The 21216-nt window shown below is 57.2% G+C and overlaps 1 pseudogene; it reads left to right on the forward strand.

The window, feature by feature from the left end:
* Window positions 1-1515: 1515 nt before the first annotated feature.
* On the forward strand, window positions 1516-12402 carry LOC122095303 (annotated as a pseudogene).
* Window positions 12403-21216: the final 8814 nt, after the last annotated feature.

The following is a 21216-nucleotide window of genomic DNA, read 5'->3' on the forward strand; positions in this document are numbered from 1 at the left end:
CCATCATGCGCCTGCCCCGCTATCTTGGGCGCTGACTCCACCCCCTGGGGCAGCGTCGGGGGCAGCGCTGCGTGTGGCGCTGGGCGGCAGCTTCCGGCTGCGCTGCCCCACCTCCACGCTTCCGGTGTCCTGGCGCCTGCCCGGCGGGCTGGTGCTGCATGGGCCGCCGAGTCATGGCCGCTTCACATTGGGCACCGACGGCAGCCTGGAGGTGCGCGCCGCCTACGTCTGCCACGCCCACCCCAGGGCGCCGCCCGGACACGACCCCCGTGCGCCGGAGACCCGGATGTTCAGCTTCATTCCCGCCACTAGGCCGCTGGGTGCCATGGCAGGGCAACGGACTGAGGAGACCCGGATGTGGGGCTTCATTCCCGCCACTAGGCCGCGGCGTTCAGTTGCCGGGCAACCAAGTGAAGATACCAGGACGTTGGGCTCCACCACAGCGTCTAGGCCTGTGCCTTCGGTTGCCAGACAACAGACCGAGAAGACCCGGATGTGGGGCTTCATTCCTGCCTTTCGGCCGCTGGGTTCGGTTGCAGGGAAAGCGCGTCAGACCTGGATGTCCGGCTCCAGCAAGACTCCTGGGCCCCAGCCGGAAGATGCCGGGATGTGGGACTCCAAACCTGCGTGTGCTGTACAGAAGCTGCGGTCCGACCAGAGGCCACGGAGAGGCTAGGACCCGGATGTGGACTGGGAAAGACCCAGATGTCACCTATCTCTGGGTCCACTGAGGGGCCAGGACCCGGATGTGGACTGGGAGAAACCCGGATGTCACCTATCTCCCGGTCCACTGAGGGGCCAGGACCCGGATGTGGACTAGAAGGGACCCGGATGTCACTTTCTTCCATGTCCACTGACCCAGATGTGGCATGGAGGAACCGGATGTCACTTTCCGCCAGATGCACTGATGGGTCAGGACCCGGATGTGGACTAGGAGGGACCCGGATGTCACCTTCCTTCATGTCCACTGAGGGACCAGTACACGGATGTGGACTGGGAGGGACCCGTATGTCACCCTCATTCGTGTCCACTGACCCAGATATGGCCTGGGGAACCCGGATGTCACTTATCTCCAGGTCCACTGAAGGGCCAGGACCCGGATGTGGACTGGGGGACCCGGATGTCACCCTCCTCCGTGTCCACTCACCCGGATGTGGCGTCAGGGACCCAGATGTCACTTATCTCCAGGTCCACTGAGGGGCCAGGACCCAGATGTGGACTGGGGGACCCGGATGTCACCTATCTCCAGGTCCACTGAGGGGCCAGGACCCGGATGTTGCGTGGGGAACCGGATGTTATGTAAGTCCATGTCCATTAACCCGGATGTGGACGGTGGCAGGGACCTGGACATGTGCTGGGCAGGACCCGGATATCACATCCACAGGCCTGGCTGTGGCGTGTGGAGTCTCGGATGTCACGCTCCTCTCCTTCCACTGACAGGGTCTAGGACCCGGATGTGGCGTGAGGATCCCAGATGTCAGGTCCCTCCACATCCACTGAGGGTCCAGGACCAAGATGTGGAATGGGAACTACCTGGATGTTAGGGACCTCCAGGTTCGTGAACCCGGATGTGGGCTGGGTACTCGGATGTTAGGGACCTCCAGGTACATGAACCTGGATGTGGGGTGAGTACCCAGATGTTAGGGACCTCCAGGTGAGTGAACCCGGATGTGGGCTGGGTACTCGGATGTTAGGGTCCTCCACGTCCATGAACCTGGATGTGGGGTGAGTACCCAGATGTTAGGGACCTCCAGGTCCATGAACCTGGATGTGGGGTGAGTACCCAGATGTTAGGGACCTCCAGGTCTGTGAACCCGTATGTGGGGTGGGTACCCGGATGTTAGGGATCTCCAGGTCCGGGAACCCAGATGTGGAGGCGAGTACCAGGATGTCACTTAACTCCAGGTCCACTGGCAGGCGCCAGGACCCGGATGTGAGGGGTTTGGACCCGGATGTGAGGGTTGGGACCCAGATGTGAGGGGTTGAGACCCAGATGTGAGAGGTGGAACCCGGATGTGGCGGAGCGGGCACTCCACACCTTGGCTCCAGCTGCGCTTTGGCCGTTGGGGTCCTTTCCCAGACTCAGAGGCAATAAAGCAGCCATGCTGCTTCTGGATGGAATTCTTCCTCACTTCCGCCCCCCAGCGCAGGCCAAGCCCTCCTGAGTCCCTCACTTCCTCCCCAGCCCAGGCCACGCCCTCCTGAGCTCTGGCCACGCCCTACTGAGCACAGGCCACGCCCCCTGGGCACAGGCCACGCTCCCTGACGGTCCTGACTCTTATTGCAGCCCTCCATGTAGTTCTCGAGGTTTCCCTCCTCCCCTTCCTCCTGCCTCTGCCAGGCCTGGCAATTTCTTGGCGCCCAGCCCAGCAACTCCGGGCTTTTCCCTTCCTTCCCTGCCTACCCCTTCAGCACCACATCCTGTTCCTTTCCAAGGAACAAGGGGACTTTTATTTTGGAGGGGGTTTGTGGAGTTCTGGCTGCTGGAGTGACATGGACATTTGAGCCTTGCGAGCTTCCTGGCTGGCAGGGAGAGCAACAGGCCCAGGCGCTGATGGCAGAGAACAGTGGATGTGAGTTCGTCCTCTGGGGAACACGGGGAGAGGTGTGGGGACCCGGGTTTGGGGGGCTTCGATTGCTTTTTGGAGCCCCCCCGGATGTCCCACCATGCCCCGGGGTGGGGGCTTCAGGGCCCCGCCACAAGCCTGGAAAGACAAGCTGAGGGGCTGATGTACTGGTGAGGGCAACAGCAGCCTGGCCCTGGGGTGGCCGGATGTTCCTCAGCTCTTCCCCACTTCCTGCTTCCGGCCTTCTCTTCCAGGAAACGGGGAGCATCATGGGAAGGACGCGATCCTGGGCACCATGTTGGTCAGGAGAGGGCCTGGAGGGAGGGGGAGTCCTCCCATCCCTCCTCCCATCCACCTATCCATCCATCCACCCATCCCTCCACCCATCCATCCATCCACCCATCCACCTATTCATCCACCCATCCATCCATCCACCCATCCATCTATCCACCCATCTACCCATCCACCTATCCATCCATCCATCCATCCATCCACCCACCCATCCATCCATCCACCCATCCATCCATTCATCCATCCACCCACCCATCCATCCACCCATCCATCCATCCATACACCCACCCACCCATCCATCCACCCATCCATCCATCCATCCACCCACCCACCCATCCATCCATCCACCCATCCATCCATCCAACCATCCACCCATCCATCCACCCATCCATCCGTCCATCCATCCACCCACCCACCCATCCATCCATCCATCCATCCACCCATCCACCCATCCACTCATCCATCCAACCATCCATCTATCCACCCATCCATTCACCCATCCATCCATCCATCCACCCATCCACCTATCCATCCATCCATCCATCCACCCATCCATCCACCCATCCTCTCTCTCCTCCTCAGGTCGCACAGCAGCTGCACAGCCCCACCCCTCGTCTTCCTCCTTCTCCTCCTCCTCCTCCCCCCTGGCCCCTGCGCAGGCCCTGCCCCCTCGCGCCCCAACTTCCTGCTGCTCTTGGCCGACGACCTGGGCCTGGGTGACCTGGGCAGCTTCTGGAACCGCAGCCTGTGGTGAGCAGAGGGGGAGGCCCGGATGTAGGGCCTTAGTTACCCGGATGTGGGAGCTCAGATCCCTGGATGTTCCACCAGGAGAACTGTATAGACATCTAGTAACTCAGTTCCTCGGATGTTGGATGTTAGTATCGTGGATGTTGGATACCAAATCCCGGGATGTTGGATCTTAGTGCCCCGGATGTTGGATATCAGGTCCCTGGATGTTACATGTTAGTACCCCGGATTTGAAGACCAGGTCCCCGGATGTTGGATATCAGGTCCCCGGATGTTAAATCTTAATACCCCGGATGTGGGAAATCAGGTTCCTGGATGTTGGACTTCAGTTCCCTGGATGTTGGATGTTAGTACCCCGGATGTTGGAGACTAGGTCCCCGGATGTTGGATGTTAGTGCCCCGGATGTTGGATATCAAGTCCCTGGATGTTAAATCTTAGTACCTCGGATGTGGGAGATCATGTCCCCAGATATTGGACTTCAGTGCCCCGGATGTAGGAGCTCAGGTCCCCAGATGTTGGAGGTTAGTGCCCCGAATGTGGGAGCTCAGGTCCCCGGATGTTAGATATTAGTACCCTGGATGTTGTAGCTCAGTGCCCCGGATGTTGGATCTTATTCCTCCGGATGTAGGAGCCCAGGTGCCTGGATGTTAGATCTTAGTGTCCTGGATGTTGGATATCAGGTCCCCGGATGTTAGATGTTAGTACCCCGGATGTTGGATATCAGATCCTCGGATGTGGGATGTTAGTGCCCTGGATGTTGGAGGACAGGTCCACGGATGTTAGATCTTAATGCCCCGGATGTGGGAAATCAGGTTCCCGGATGTTAGATGTTAGTGCTCCGGATGTTGGAGATCAGGTCCCCGGATGTTGGAGATCAGGTCCCCGATGTTGGAGATCAGGTCCCCGGATGTTGAATCTTACTGCCCCGGATGTTGGATATCAGGTCCCCGGATGTTACATGTTAGTACCCCGGATGTTAGAGCTCAGTTCCCCGGATGTTCCACCAGGAGAACTGTATAGACATCTAGTGGACCCCAGGTCCCCGGATGTTGGATGTTAGGTCCCCAGATGTTGGAGTTCAATTCCCAGGATGTTAGATCTCAGTTCCCTGGATGTTGAAGATCAGGTCCCCGGATGTTGGATATCAGATCCCCGGATGTGGGATGTTAGTGCCCCGGATGTTGGAGATCAGGTCCTCAGATGTTAAATCTTAGTATAACCCAGATGTGGGAAATCAGGTTCCCGGATGTTAGATGTTAGTACCCCAGATGTTAGAGATCAGGCCCCCGGATGTTGGATATCAGATCCCTGGATGTTGGATCTTAGTGTCCCAGATGTTGGAGACCAGGTACCCGGATGTTTGAGCTCAGGTCCCAGAGGTTGGATCTTAGTTGCCCGGATGTAGGCCCTCAGGTCCCCGGATGTTGGGCCTTAGATCCCCAGATGTAGGAGCCCAGTCCACAGATATAGAATCTTAGTACCCTGGATGTGGGATCTCAGGGCCCCAGATGTTGGATCTTAGATCCCCGGATGTTGGACCTCAGGTCCCCAGAGGTTGGATCTTAGTATCCCAGATGTGGGATCTCAGGTCCCCGGATGTTGGATCTTAGATCCCCGGATGTGGGATCTCAGGGCCCCGGATGTTGGAGTTCAGCTCCTGGATGTCAGAGATGAAGTCCCTGGATGTTAGAGCTCAGTGCCCCGGATGTTGGTGCTCAGTTCCCCGGATGTTGGGCATTAGATCCCCGGATGTTAGACCCCAGGTCCCCATATGTTCTTGGCTGTGACTCAGTTTCCCTCTCCCCCCACAGCACCCCGCACCTGGACGGCCTGGCCCGGGACGGCTTGCGGCTGACCCAGCACCTGGCGGCAGTGTCCGTCTGCAGCCTGAGCCGTGCGGCCTTCCTGACGGGACGCTACCCTGTGCGCCTGGGTTGGTATGGGGGGGTGGGACATCTGGGGAACGGAGGGAGCGGTGGGGGGGAGGTGGGGACAGGACATCCGGGGATCTGAGAGCCAACATCCGGGATACTAAGATCCAACATCCGTGGACCTGATATTCAACATCCGGGGAACTGAGCACCAACATCCAGGGCACTGAACTCTAACATCCAGGGACTTCATCTCTGACATCCGGGTTACTAAGATCCAACATCCGGGGATCTGAGCACAAACATCCGGGGCACTGAACTCTAATATCCGGGGACCTTATCTCTAACATCCATTGTACTAAGATCCAACATCCGGGGATCTGAGGCCTAACATTCTGGGAATTGAACTCCAAGATCCGAGGACCTGACATCCACCATCCGGGGTACTAAGATCCAACATCCGGGAACCTGAGCCCCAACATCCGGGGAACAGAGCTCCAACATCTGGGGATCTGAGGGCCAACATACCCGAATCTAAGCTCCAATATCCGGGGTTGTAAGACCCAACATCCAGGGAACTGAGCTACAACATCCGGGTAACTGAAGTCCAACATCTGGGGTCCTGATATCCACCATACAGGGCACTGAACTCCATCATCCGGGGATCTGAGGGCCAACATCCGGGATACTAACATCAAACATCCGGGGACCTGAGGTCCAACAACCAGGGAACTGAGGCTCAACATCTAGGGCACTGAGGTCCACTAGAGGGAGGGGAGGATTACTCTGAGGATCTCAGGTTCAAATTCCTGAGACTCTGGGACTTCCCCCCTGAAACGCCAGGAAACCGGAAGTGATGCCATATTGGTTTCCCCCTGGGGCTCCCAGGGCTGGGGTCCTTTCCACCCGGGGGGGCAGGTCCCAGGCTATCCCAGACACAGCAGGCCTTCCCCCTGAAGGTGTTAGATGCCCCCTCCTGACCCGGGACGCCATCATCACTGACCTAGGGTCCTTCTCCTCTCTCTTGAAAGGCATGGTGACCACCAACGGGGCGCGCGTGCTGCAGTGGGCAGCCGTGTCGGGCGGGCTGCCCACCTCCGAGATCACCTTCGCCAAGATCCTGCAGGAGCAGGGATACGCCACCGGCCTCATAGGTAAGAGAGAAGTCATCCATCCACCAATCCATCCATCCACCCATCCCCCATCCATCCACCCATCCATCTATCCATCCACCCATCCATCCATCCATCCATCCACCCATCCACCCATCCATCCATCCATCCATCCATCCACCCATCCATCCATCCATCCACTGATCCATCCATCCATCCACCCATCCACCTATTCATCCATCCATCCATCCATCCACCCACCCATCCATCCATCCACCTCCATCCATTCATCCATTCACCCACCCATCCATCCACCCATCCATCCATCCACCCACCCACCCATCCATCCACCCATCCATCCATCCACCCACCCACCCATCCATCCATCCATCCACCCATCCACCCATCCATCCATCCACTGTGCATCCATCCATCCAGCCATCCATCCATCCACCCATTCCCCTATTCATCCATCCATCCATCCACCCACCCATCCATCCATCCATCCATCCATCCACTCACCCAACCATCCACCCACCCATCCATCCACCCATCCATGTACCCATCCACCTATCCATTCACTCGTCCATCCGTCTCTTCCCCTCCAGGCAAATGGCACCTGGGCCTCAACTGTGAGTCCCCCTCTGACCACTGCCAACACCCCCTGAACCACGGGTTTGACTCCTTCTTCGGGGTCCTCTTCACCCTGATGGGGGACTGCTTGCAAGAGGAGCCCTCAGAGAAGCGAGCGCGTCTGCAAGGGCCCCTGGACCTGGAGGCGCAGCTGCTGCTGCTTTCCCAGCTCTGCCTGGACTCTGGGAAGCTCACGGGCCTGCTGGGCCTGCGCTGGGTGCCCTGGGTGCTGGGCCCTGTATGTGGGGCCTTGCTCCTGGCCTGCACCTCCTGCCTCCTGGGTGTCTTCATCGTCCATGCCGACTGCTTCCTGATGAGGGATCACCAGGTCGTCCAGCAGCCTCTGAGGTTTGAGGCCAGCGCGGGGCTCTTCTTGCGGGAGGCTGAGGCCTTCATGCACAGGTCAGCCTGGCGTCGGGGAGGGGGACAGATGCCATCTACTAGATCTCTATAGTCAACTGGTAGACCTTAGATCCCCGGATGTACATCCAGTAGATCTCTATAGTGAACTGTCAACCTCAAATCCCCGAATGTTCCACTAGGAGATCTCTATAGGCATCTGGTAGACCTCAGATCCCCGGATGTACATCCAGTAGATCTCTATAGTCAACTGGTCAATCTCAAATCCCCGGATGTTCCATCAGTAGATCTCTATAGACATCTGGTAGACCTCAGATCCCCAGATGTACATCTACTAGATCTCTATAGTCAACTGGTAGACCTCAGGTGCCCAGATGTATATCCAGTAGATCTCTATAGTCAACTGTCAACCTCAAATCCTCTGGTAGACCTCAGATCCCCGGATGTACATCCAGTAGATCTCTATAGACATCTGGTAGACCTCAGGTCCCCAGATGTTCCATCTAGTAGATCTGTAGAGACATCTGGTAGACCTCAGATCAGACCATGATCGATTATTGGTAGTATTGATCAGATCATGATCGATTATTGGTAATAACTGATCAGATGATGTTCGATTATTGGTAATAACTGATTAGCTAATGTTCAATTATTGGTATTATCGATCAGATGATGTTCGATTATTGGTATTATCGATCACATCACAATCGAATATTGGTATTATTGATCAGATCCTGTTCGATTATTAGTAATAACTGATCAGCTCATGTTCTATTATTGGTCATATCGATCAGATGTTTGATTATTGGTAATAACTGATCAGATCTGTTCGATTATTGGTAATAACTGATCGGATCACGATCGATTATTGGTATTTTTGATCAGATCACTATTGATTATTGGTATTATCGATCACATCAGGATCGATTATTGGTAATATCTGATCAGATCAGGATCAATTATCGATCATCTGATCGATTATTGGCAATACCTGATCAGGTCGGTTATTGGTGAGGTTATTGATGAGGGGGGCGGGGTCTGACGTGGGTCCGCAGGCACCAGGCCAGCCCCTTCCTCCTTCTCGTCTCCTTCTTCCACGTCCACGTCCTGCTGGTCACCTCACCTGCCTTCCGGGGCCGCAGCGCGCACGGCGCTTACGGCGACAACGTGGAGGAGCTTGACTGGATGGTGGGTGAGTGCGGGGTGGCAGGAACTGAGGCACGGTGCTTGGGATGGGGGAAACTGAGGCACGGGGGTGGGGTGAGCGGGATAGGGAGACTGAGGCACGGGGACGGGGTGAGCGGGATAGGGAAACTGAGGCACGGGGGTGGGGTGAGTGGGTTGGGGGAAACTGAGGCACAGAGATGGGGTGAACAGGATGAGGGAAACTGAGGCATGGGAACGGGGTCAATGGATTGGGGTAAACTGAGGCATGGTGCACTTGGGTAAACTGAGGCACGGTGCATTTGGGTAAACTGAGGCACGGGGACAGGGTCAGTGTGTTGGGGATAAACTGAGGCATGGGGTTTGGGTAAACTGAGGCACGGTGCATTTGGGTAAACTGAGTCACTGGGCATGTTGGGGGTAAACTGAGGCAAGGTGCACTTGGGTAAACTGAGGCACGGTGCATGTTGGGTAAACTGAAGCTCGGTGCATGTTCAGGGTGAACTGAGGCACGGTGCATTTGGGTAAACTGAGGTACGGTGGATGTGGGTAAACTGAGGCCCGCATATAGGGGTAAACTGAGGGACGGTGCATGTTGTGTAAACTGAGTCACTGGGTATTGGGGTAAACTGAGGCACGGTGTATTTGGGTAAACTGAGTCACTGGGCATGTTGGGCAAACTGAGTCATGGTGCATGTTGGGTAAACTGAGTCACTAGGCATGTTGGGTAAACTGAGGCATGGTGCATGTTGGGTAAACTGAGGCACGGGGACGAGGTGAGTGGGTTGAGTAAACTGAGGCACCGGGATGGGGTAAACTGAGGCACGGGGACGGGGTCAGCGGGTTGGGGTAAACTGAGGCACGGTGCATTTGGGTAAACTTAGGCACGGTGCACTTGGGTAAACTGAGGCCCAAATATAGGGGTAAACTGAGGCACGGTGCACTTGGGTAAACTGAGGCAAAGTGCATTTGGGTAAACTGAGGCACAGTGCATGTTGGGGTTAAACTGAGGCACAGTGCATGTTGGGGGTAAACTGAGGCACGGTGTATTTGGGTAAACTGAGGCCCGGTGAGCGTTGGGGGTAAACTGAGGCACGGAGCCTGTTTGGTAAACTGAGTCACTGGGCATTGGGGATAAACTGAAGCACGATGGAAATTTGTAAACTGAGTCACAATGCATGTTGGGTAAACTGAGGCACGGTGCGTGTTGGGGGCAAACCGAGGCATGGTGGATGCTGGGGGTAAACTGAGGCACGGACCCATTTCCCCCCCCGCAGGGCGACTGCTGGCAGCGCTGGACGGCGCGGGGCTGGGGCGCCGTACCCTCGTCTACTTCACGTCTGACCACAGTGCCTCGCTGGAGGCCCGGGCTGGGGCGCCCGCCTCAGGGGTTCCAACAGCATGCACCGAGGCTAGGGGAAAACTGAGGCAGGGTGGGCGGGGCCTCCCACGCGGCCCGACCCCTCCCCTTGACCTTTGCCCTTCGCCCCCCCTTGCAGGTGCCAAAGGCATGGGCAGCTGGGAGGGCGGCGTCCGGGTCCCTGGGCTGGTGTGCTGGCCTGGGACGCTGCCCGCAGGGCGCCTGGTGCCTGAGCCCACCAGCCTCATGGACCTGTTCCCCACCGTAGTGCGCCTGGCCCGGGGCTGGGTTCCGGCGGACAGGTAGGAGTTCGCCGGCCTGCGTCCCCACGGGGTAGAGGAGAAGGGGGGTCATCTGGGGCCTCTGGGATCCCGAGCGGGGGAGGCTGAGGCCTGCACATCCGGGTCTCTGGTTGCTCAGAAGCCTGCACATCCGGGTCTCTGAGGGCTCAGACCTGCACATCCGGGTCTCTGGGGCTCAGGAGCCTTTACATCCGGGTAACTAAGGGCTCAGGCCTGCAAATCTGGGCCTCTGAGCACTCAGAAGCCTAGACATCTGGGTCTCTGAGGACTCAGGCCTTCATATCCGGGTCTCTAAGGCATCAGGGCTGCACATCCAGGTCTCTGAGTACCTAGGCCCAGGTCTCAGGCCTGGACATCCGGGTCTCTGAGGGCTTAGGCCTGCACATCTGGGTCCCTGAGGGCTCAGAAGCCTGCACATCTGGGTCTCTGGGATCTCAGGCCTGCACATCCGTGTCTCTGGGGGCTCAGAAACCTGGACATCCGGGTCTCTGGGATTTCTGGCCTGCACATCTGGGCCTCTGAGCGCTCAGAAGCCTGCACATCTGGGTCTCTGAGTGTTCAGGAGCCTGGACATCCGGGTCTTGAAGGCCTCTGAAGCCTGCACATCCAGGTCTCTGAGGGCTCAGAAGCCTGCACATCCGGGACTCTAAAGGCTCAAGCCTTGACATCCAGGTCTCTGGGATCTCTGGCCTGCACATCCGGGTCTCTGGGGGCTCGGGCCTGCACATCTGGGTCTCTGAGCGCTCAGAAGCCTGCACATCCAGGTCCCGCAGGGAGGTGGAAGGCCGGGACCTGATGCCCGCGCTGCTGGGGATGGCGCAGGCCGCAGGCCACGACTTCCTGCTGCACTACTGCGAGGCCCGGCTGCACGCCGTGCGCTGGTTCAACCACCCAAGTGAGTGCCTTGACCTCCGCTGGGCCCCGGGGCGGGGGAGGGAGCTGCATGCATGCGTGCAGGGACCCGGATGCAAGGCCTGGAGGTGGGAGACCTGGATGTGGGAATCCCCGGATGTGGGAATCCTGGGATGTGAGGACCTGGATGGAAGGCATGAGATGGGAATCCCCGGATGTAAGGTCCCGGATGTGAAGTCCCCGATGGGAATTCCCGGATGTGAGGTACTGAATGAGAATCCCTGGATGTGAGGCCCCGGATGTGGGAATCCTGGGATGTGAGGACCTGGATGGAAGGCATGAGATGGGAATCCCCGGATGTGAGGCCCCGGATGTGAGGTCCCAAATGGGAATCCCTGGATGTGAGGTCCCAGATGAGAATCCCTGGATGTGAGGCCATGGATGTGAGTCCCCAGATGTGAGGTCCCACATGTGAATGCACGGATGTGGGGCCCCGGATGTGAATCCCCGGATGTGAAGCCCCAGATGTGAATCCCCGGATGTGAAGCCCCGGATGTAAGGTTCTGGATGTGAGGTCCCGGATGTGAATTCCCGGATGTGAGGTCCGAGATGGGAATCCCCGGATGTGAATACCCAGATGTGAAGTCCTGGATGGGAATCCCCAGATGTAAGGTCTTGCATGTGAATGCCCAGATGTGAATCCCTGGATGTGATGTTCTGGATGTGAATTCCCGGATGGGAATCCCCGGATGTGAGGCCCTGGATGTTACTCCTTTCTCCCCCCACCCCCCTCAGGCCGCACGGTGTGGAAGCTGCACTTCGCCACTCCGCGCTTCGACTCGCCGGGCTCGGGCACCTGCCTCGGTTTCCCTGCCTGTGCCTGCTCGGGGCGGCGAATGACCCGCCACCTGCGGCCACTGCTCTTTGACCTGACGGCGGACCCGGGGGAGACCTGCCCGCTGCAGGGCCCGATGGCGACGCGCAGACGCGTGGAGGCCGCGGTGGCCCGGATGCTGCGCACGCGCCGCCCCCTCATGGCCCCGCCCCTCGCCCCTGCACACAACACCTGGAGCCCGTGCCTGCAGCCCTGCTGCGCGCCCAGACCGCTCTGTGCCTGCGACCACCTGATCCCGGACTTCTGACCCTGAACCGACCCCCAACCCCCAACTTCCCTGGGGCTATGGCAGATCCTGGCCTGCGCCTTCTCACATCCGGGGACTCACATCCGGGTATTAAACATCCAGGTATACTCAAATACAGAGATTCCCACATCCGGGGATTCCCACATACAGACTCTCACATCCAGGGATTCCTACATCCGGGGATTCTCACATCCAGGGATTCCTACATCCGGGGATTCTCACATCTGGGGATTCTCACTTCTGGTGACACATCCGGGAATTCCCGGGGATGTATTTACACATCCGGGGAATCCCACATCCGGGGACTTTTACACCCGGGGATTCTCACAACCAGAGACTCTCACATCCGGGGACTTTTACATCCGGGGATTCTCATATCCAGAGACTTTCACATCCGGGGATTCCTACATACAGACTCTCACATCCAGAGATTCTCACATCCGGGGATTCTCACATCCAGAAATTCTCACATCCAGAGATTCCCACATCCGGGGATTCTCATATCCAGGGATTCCCACATCCGGGGATTCTCAGACCAGGGAATTCCCACATCTGGGGAAATCTCACATCCAGAAACTCACATCCGGGGATTCCCACATCTGGGGATTATCGCATCCAGGGATTCTCACATCTGGGGATTCCCACAGCCGGGGATTCTCACATCCGGGGATTCCCACATCTAGAGATTCCTACATCCAGGGATTGTCACATCCAGGGACTTTTACATCCAGAGACTCTCACATGCGGGGATTCTCACATCTGGGGAACTCTTACATCTGGGGATTTTCACATTCAGAGAGTCTCACATCTGGGGATTCTCAGACCCAGGGATTCCCACATCCGGGGACTCTCACATCCTGAGCCTCTCATCCTGGACCTCCACCTTGGGCCTCCCATCCGGGGCCTTTCCCCAGCCTCCCATCCGGGGCCCTCTCACATCCGGGCCTATGTCCTCTAACTTCTCACAAAATAAAACCTCGTGAGCACCGCACCGCACGGCAGGGTCAGGGGTCACCGGGGTCAGAAGCCGGGCACTGGTCCTGCCTTCCATTTCAGGTCATTTCCGGTTGATGCTAGGATACAGGGCTGGTCCTGCCTTCCATTTCAGGCCACTTCTGGTCGTTGCTAGGGTAGAGGACTAGTCCCACCTTCCATTTCAGGTCATTTCCGGTCATTGCTAGGGTATAGGACTACTCCCACCTTCCATTTCAGGTCATTTCCGGTCATTGCTAAGGTATAGGACTAGTCCCACTTTCCATTTCAGGCCACTTCTGGTCATTGCTAGGGTATAGGACTGGTCCCGCCTTCCATTTCAGACCATTTCTGGTCATTGCTAGAATACAGGGCTGGTCCCACCTTCCATTTCAGGTCATTTCTGGTGGTTGCTAGGGTATTGGACTAGTCCCGCCTTCCATTTCAGGCCATTTCCGGTGGTTGCTAGGGTATTGGACTATTCCCGCCTTCCATTTCAGACCATTTCCGGTGGGTTGCTAGGATACAGGCTTGGTCTCGCCCTCCTCCAGGACATCCCACCACCTAGATTCACACCTGATTGGCCTATTCCATGAAAGCCCCGCCTTCACTTTCCTAATTCACTTGTCATTGGTCCAGCTGTAAGACACGCCCTTTAGCCCCCCCACAAATCCAACTCGCTGCTGATTGGACCTCACACGACAGTCCTGCCCCTAACTACCTGAACTTGGATTCAGATTGGCCCAGCGGGATTGGAGACGTGGGGTACCCGGATGGTGGACCACTCTAAGGGGAGGCAGTGGTTGCATGGATGGATGGGTGGATGACCAGGCCTGCGACCTCTTCCCCTTCTGTGCCTGTCCCAGGGGACCCCAATGACCTCTCCAGGGATTGACCCAGATGGGCCTATAGCTCCTTATGGCGGTAGGATAAGTCGAGGTCGGAGGTCTGTGTCTCCCTAGGCCTAGGATGCATTGCACCTGCACGGCATCCGGGTCTTCTCTGGAGGGAGGGACCCATTGGCTTCCCCGGGGACTCCTCCCGCCACGCCCCCTGCTCTGATTGGCTGACACGCCTGTCTCTCCCTCCTTTGGCCCCGCCCAGGGAAGCTGGGGGTCCAGTCCCGCCTCTTCCTTGGGTGATATTGAAAGGCAGGGCATGCTGTCCATCATCCCTGTGTCCCGCCCCCTGCCAAGCCAATAGCTGGAGAGTCGATATGTGTGAAGCCACGCCTCTTCGTGGCTAGCTCTATGAACGCTGTGGGTGCCCATCACCCAGAGGTCCTGCCCACTAGTGAATGTATGGGCTCAAGGGCTGTCCTTCACTTCCAGGTCCCGCCTCCTGGCTGTTGGAAGGCCATAGAGGCTCTTTGTCACCTCCAGGCCCCGTCCAATGGCTGTTGAAAGGCCACAGGGGCTGTCTGTCTCCTCCAGGTCCCGCCCCCTGGCTGTTGTGTGGACATTTGTCCTCTCTGTCACCTTCAGACCATGCCCCCTTGTTGTATAATCCTGTGTCCTGTCTGTCACCTTCAGGCCACGCCCCCTTGTATTATCAAGTGTCCTGTCGACTTCAGGCCACTCCCCTTGCAATTAGATGGCCACACAGGGTGTCATTTACCTCCAGGCCCCTCCTCCTACTCCGTCTTATGTCCTGTCAAGCCGAAGTCCCGCCCACAAGTGACTGACTGGACACTCTAGCTGTCCATCACCATCCTGTCCCGCCCTGCGCCTGTCTCCACACTGAGTAGGCGCCAGAGGGGAAGGGAAACGCTGCCTGGGCGCACGCAACGCGCATGTGCGGGAAGTGGTTCCAAAGAGGCGGAGCCTGCGCATGCGCTATGGAAAGATGGGCGGGGCAGACAGGCCTGACAGTGCGCATGTGTACTTTACGTTGATTTTATTCATCCCTCCCCCCCAGGCTCCTTCTTACGCTTCCGCTTCGGCTGGCTGCTGGAGGCCCCGGGTTCGAATCCAGCCTCACACTGGGGCGGGGCCTGGGGGCGAGGGGAGGCACAGGCTACAGCCCCCGCGGGGGATCATGGGAGGCTTCGCCCCACGCCCCCCCTCATCCGGGCACCCTGGGAGGGGGCAGTTCCCACCTGCATCCCGGCCCGCAGCCCGGAAGCAGTGTCTGCAACCTCCAGATTAGAAGTAGGTGATGGCGGTGCTCACTAGGGCCACGACCACCACGGACACAACAGGGGACACGAGGCAGGCCAGCGTGCTGCCTTTAGGGGGCGGAACTGGAAATTGGGGGAAGAACACACCCAGGAAGGGGGTGGGACGTCCCCCTGCAGCTTCTGGTCGGGAAGTGTCCGGAAACAGGAAGCGAGCCAAGGCGAAGGGGGCGGGACAAGGGTGCCTGACCGGAAGTGCTATCACAGCCGTGACAGGAAGTGTCCATGAACAGGGACAGGAAGTGCCCCTAGTCAAGACCGGAAGTTCTTGTGTACTAGGGACTTGAAGTCTCCATAGTCAAGACCAGAAGTTCTTGTATACTAGGGACCGGAAGTCCCCATAGTCAAGACCTGAAGTTGTTATATACTAGGGACTGGAGGTCTCCACAGTCAAGACCAGAAGTTCCTACACACTAGGGACCGGAAATGCCCTTCCAATCAGGACCAGAAGTGCCCTTCCCATCAGGACCGGAAGTTTCTATATACTAGGGACCGGAAGTCCCCAGTCAGGACCAGAAGTTCCTATATACTAGGGACCGGAAATCTCCACAGTCAAAACCGCAAGTCCCCATAGTCAATACCAGAATTTCTTATACACTAAATACAGGAAGTTCCTCTACACTAGGGACTGGAAGTGCCCTTCCAATCAGGATCGGAAGTTCCTATACACTAGGGACCAGAAGTGCCCTTCCAATCAGGACCAGAAGTTCCTGTACACTTGGACTGGAAGTCCCCATAGTCAAGACCAGAAGTTGTTATATACTAGGGACCAGAAGTCTCCACAGTGAAGACCGGAAGTTCTTACACACTAGGGACCGGAAGTTCCCATAGTCAGGACCGGAAGTTCATATACACTAGGGACCAGAAGTCCTCAGTCAGGACCGGAACTTGTTATATACTAGGGACCGGAAGTTCCCAATCAGGACCGGAAGTTCTGATACTCTGGACCAGAAGTTCACATACTGTCAGGAGCGGAAGTTCTCATGCAGACTGGAAGTCCCAATACACACCTGGGCCCAGATCAGGAGGGGACCGGAAGTGGGGCGGCCGAGGGTGGAGGACTTACCCTGGAGGGTCTCCGTGGATCACGTGTTCGTCGCCAGCACCTGGGGTGGAGGAGGAGGAGAGACGCAGCCCTGGGAGCTCGGCCTCCACATCCGGGTCCTTACATCCGGGTCCCTACATCGGGGTACCCACATCCAGGTCCCTACATCCGGGATCCCATGTCTGGGTCTCCACATCCGGGTCTCTACATCCAGGAATCCACACTGGGGTCTCCACATCCGGGTCTCTACATCCAGGTCTCCACACTGGGGTCTCCACATCTGGGTCTCTACATCCAGGCTTCCACATCCGGGTCCCTACATCCATATTCCCATGTCTGGGTCCCTACATCTGGGTCCGTAAATCCGGGCCTCCACACTGGGTTCCCTACATCCAGGCTTCTACATCCGGGCCTCTCCATCCCCAGCCTCCACATCCGGGCCTCCCCCCTTCCATGTCCTCACCTCCTGTGCCTGGCGGGGGTTGGGGCTGGGGTTGAGGCTGGCATCGGGAGGTAGATGTCTGCGGGAAGAGAGAGAGTGAGGGAGGATGGAGGCCGGCCTCCCCCTTCCCCTTACCCCCCTCCTTCCCCTGACCCCTGACTCCCCCTGACCCTCCCTGACCCCACTCACCTCCATCCCTACCCGGGGGTCACGGCCTGGGCGGGTCAGGCAGCTGTGGGTACAGCCCTGTGTGCCAGGAGTGGGCCGTGCCTCAGTTTCCCCACCCTGGGTGGGCCTGGTGTGTGTGTGGGAGGACCCCACTCATCCGAGATGGGCTTCGGGGTGGGATCTGCAGGCGAAGAGAGAGAGGGTGGTGACCCCTGACTTCCCCTGACCCCCCCAACCCCTGATCCCAAGGCCTCAGGGGGTGGCAAAGGGTCACATGGGATTCAGGCCCACAGCTGGATCAAGGCCCCACGTGAGGCCTAGCGCCCAGGGTGAAGTCATGGGGGGGGAAAGGTGAGAGGTCAGGACTCACCGGGGTCATCCAGGGCGTCGGCGAGGTCAAAGTCTGCCTGGCCTGAGGGTGGAAGAGGACAGTTGTTGGGGACAGACGTATGGATGGGGAGACAGATAGACACAAACGAACAGACAAACCGAGAGGATGACACACGGACAGACAGACAGACAAGGGATGGACAGATGATCAAGACAGGACAGACAGATGGACAGACAGAAGAAGCAGATGGACAGCCAGGTGGACAGACAGACCAAGAGGCAGACAGACAGAGAGGAAGACAGATGGACAGAGAGGAGACAGACAGACAGACACAGGACAGACAGACCCAGACAGAGAGACTGAGAGGCAGACGGACAGACAGACAGACAGACCAAGAGGATGACACATGGACAGATAGACAGACAGACAGAGCCAGAGACAGATGGACAGACAGACAATGAGACAGACAGAGAGGAGATGGACAGACAGAAACATGGACACACACACACGGACAGACACACGGACAGGCAGGGGCCCAGACACAGACTGACCTGCAGACAGATAGAGACAGACAGATGTAGAGACTGAGGGACAGACAGACAGACAAGGGATGGACGGATGACCAAGACCGGATGGACAGACAGACAGGAGAAGCGGATGGGCATCTAGGTGGACAGACAGACCAAGAAGAAGACAGACAGACTGCGAGGAGACCGACAGACAGACAGACTGAGAGGAGATGGACAGACCGACAGAAGCAGATGGACAGAGACACAGACAGACAGACTGAGATGCAGACGGACAGACAGACAAAAAGGAAGACAGATGGACAGAGAGGAGACAGACAGACGTAGAGGCAGGCAGACAGATATAGACAGACCAAGAGGAGATGGACAGACAGACAGACCCAGAGAGAGACAGACCGACACAGACAGACTGACTGACGGACAGATGGACAGATGGACAGACAGACCCAGAGACAGACAGACAGACAGGGACACAGACAGACTGACAGATGGACAGATGGACAGACAGACAGACAGACCGAGAGGAGATGGACAGACAGACAGACAGACAGACACAGAGACACACAGGCCAACAGGACAAGGCCCCGGCTTCCAACAACCTGGACCAGCCTGAAAATCCACCGCCACCTCCCCACCCCACAACCCCAGCCCAGCCCCGGGCCCTGATGGGGGGGAACCCGAAACCACCAGGAGAGGAGAGGGGGACACTAGAAACCACCAAAGAGGGGAGAACTACAAACCACCAAACTGAGGAGAGAACTAGAAACCACCAAACAGGGGAGAACTAGAAACCACCAAAAAGGGGGGAACTAGAAACCACCAAAGAGGGAGAACTAGAAACCACCAAACTGGGGGGGAAGTAGAACCACCAAGGTGGGGGAACTAGAAACCACCAAGGGGGAGAGAAACCACCAAGGAGGGGGGAACTAGAAACCACCAAGGGGGGAGAACTAGAAACCACCAAGGAGGGGGAACTAGAAACCACCAAACGGGGGGAAGTAGAAACCACCAACCACGGGGAGAGAACTAGAAACCACTTAACTGGGGGAGAGAACTAGAAACCACCAAGGAGGGGGAACTAGAAACCACCAACCAAGGGGAGAGAACTAGAAACCACCAAACGGGGGGAACTAGAAACCACCAACCAGAGGGAGAGAACTAGAAACCACCAAGGAGGGACAACTAGAAACCACCAAAGAGGGGGAACTAGAAACCACCAAGGGGGGGGACTAGAAATCACCAAGGGGGGAGAACTAAAAACCACCAAAGAGGGTGGGGGGACTAGAAACCACCAAGGCCTCACCTCAGCCTCCTGGGCCCAGGCCGCAGAGCAGGGCGGCCAGCAGCAGCAGCAGCAGCGCAGGTCCTCCTTGAAACCTACAAGGCTATGGTCAAAGTCACCCTAAGCAGGAAAGTCCTAGAAACCCCTGTCCAACTTCAGTGCCAACAAAGCCAGAAGTAGAGCCGTGTGGCTCCAGTGGTAGAGGGCTAGCCTTGAGCAAAAGCAGCTCATGGACTGTGCCCAGATCCTGAGTTCAAGGTCTGGGACTGGCAACAAACAGACATACACAACAATCTGTGCAGCCATCCAGCTAAAGCATGTCACCCTCTTGTCCCCAGCTGAATTGGACAGAGTTCCCTGGGAAAGGGGCTGGGGGAGCCACTGTCATCTTGACTCTGCCCATTCTGCCTGCATCACAGGATTCTGGCCACACCATTAGTTCATGGTTCTTTCTGACCAAAGGGATACAAGAATGGTGGCCATGCCCACATTCCATGTTGCCTGGTAGATGGACTAGGCTCTGTTAGAACACTCGGAGGCTGAGATCCACAGGGGAAAATCCTGCCACAGGAATGTGTGCCAGCTGCAGGCACCCCCTGGCCAACCCAGCAGCTCAGTGCCAGACTGAGCTGGAGCCACAGGCCCTCTGCCCCATGAGCTGCCACCACAGCATGCGTGGGGATAGGAAGCAGGACACATGGGCATCTGAGAAGAAAATCTGCTTTGTCCATGACCTGCCTGATGAGGTAGACTTCCAGAGTCCAGCAGGTGAGCTCCCCCATTGATGCAGCCAGCTGTTGGCACACATCCAAATCATCGAGGAGTCCCTCATGATGTGTAAAGAGCAGATGTTGGTCCTGAATGACCTGTGTTGGGAGAAAGCCCAGTGCATGCACTTGCTGTCCCAGGAGAAGATGGAGAGGAGGAGAGTGCTGCAGGAGCTGCTGTCACTCATCGCAAGGGAAGGCATAGACAGCAGTCTCAAGATGCCAGCACAGGCTGAACTCCCCACCACCAGCACTGCTTCAGACGCCTCAGGGACTGTGGTGGGTGAAATGAGGGAGGAGCGGAAAGGTTTTGAAGAATTGCAACTTGAAAACAGCATGGAAACTGCCAGAGGAGAGGTCAGCTTCCTGACCCCATAGTGGACTCCCTCAAGGAGCACATCCTGCGCCAGATGCCGCACATCCAGATCCGCCCACAGCTCCCAGGCTCAGGGGAGGCGTGTTCCCTCACTTTCTCTTGTAGACTGATGCGGATGATGACTCTCTATGTGACATACTGACTCTCAAAAGCCTTGGCAGCCACCAGAAGTAGGTGGCCAGGTGGGTTTCTCTCAGGCCTCCATCAGCCGGGTGATGGGAAGGTTAAACTGGGGGTCGGGTAAGGCAGAAGCTGCCGGGAGGTGAGCCAAACTCAAGAGATATCTAATGGCCCATTGGTGGCCAGGAAAGAGGCCCATGTTATGCTTATCACAAAGAATAAATTGTTTTCAAACAAAATAAAAAGCCTTCAACAAAGATTTGTTCTTCCGGCCCTGGGCTTGAACTCAGGGCCTGGCCATTGTCCTGAGCTCTTTTTGATCAAGACTGGCACTCTACAAGTTGAGCCCCACCTCCCTTTCCAGCTTTTTCTGTGTGGAATAGATCCCAGGGCTTCAGGCATGCTAGGTGACCACTCTACCACTGAGCCACATTCTCAGCTAGGATGATTCTCCCCACTCCCAAACCCATATGACCATTCCTCAGATAAATAGGAAGTAGGTGGTGGTGTATGCATCAAACACCTAGGCCAGCAGCCACCAGGCTTAGTGGGGAAAAGATTGTAGTGTAGAAATCTCTGATTTTGCATGCACGTGGTGTGTGTGTGTG

This window comes from Dipodomys spectabilis, unplaced genomic scaffold, assembly GCF_019054845.1.
Source record: "Dipodomys spectabilis isolate Male_0828 unplaced genomic scaffold, ASM1905484v1 ptg000343l, whole genome shotgun sequence".
Classification (NCBI taxonomy): Eukaryota; Metazoa; Chordata; class Mammalia; order Rodentia; family Heteromyidae; genus Dipodomys; species Dipodomys spectabilis.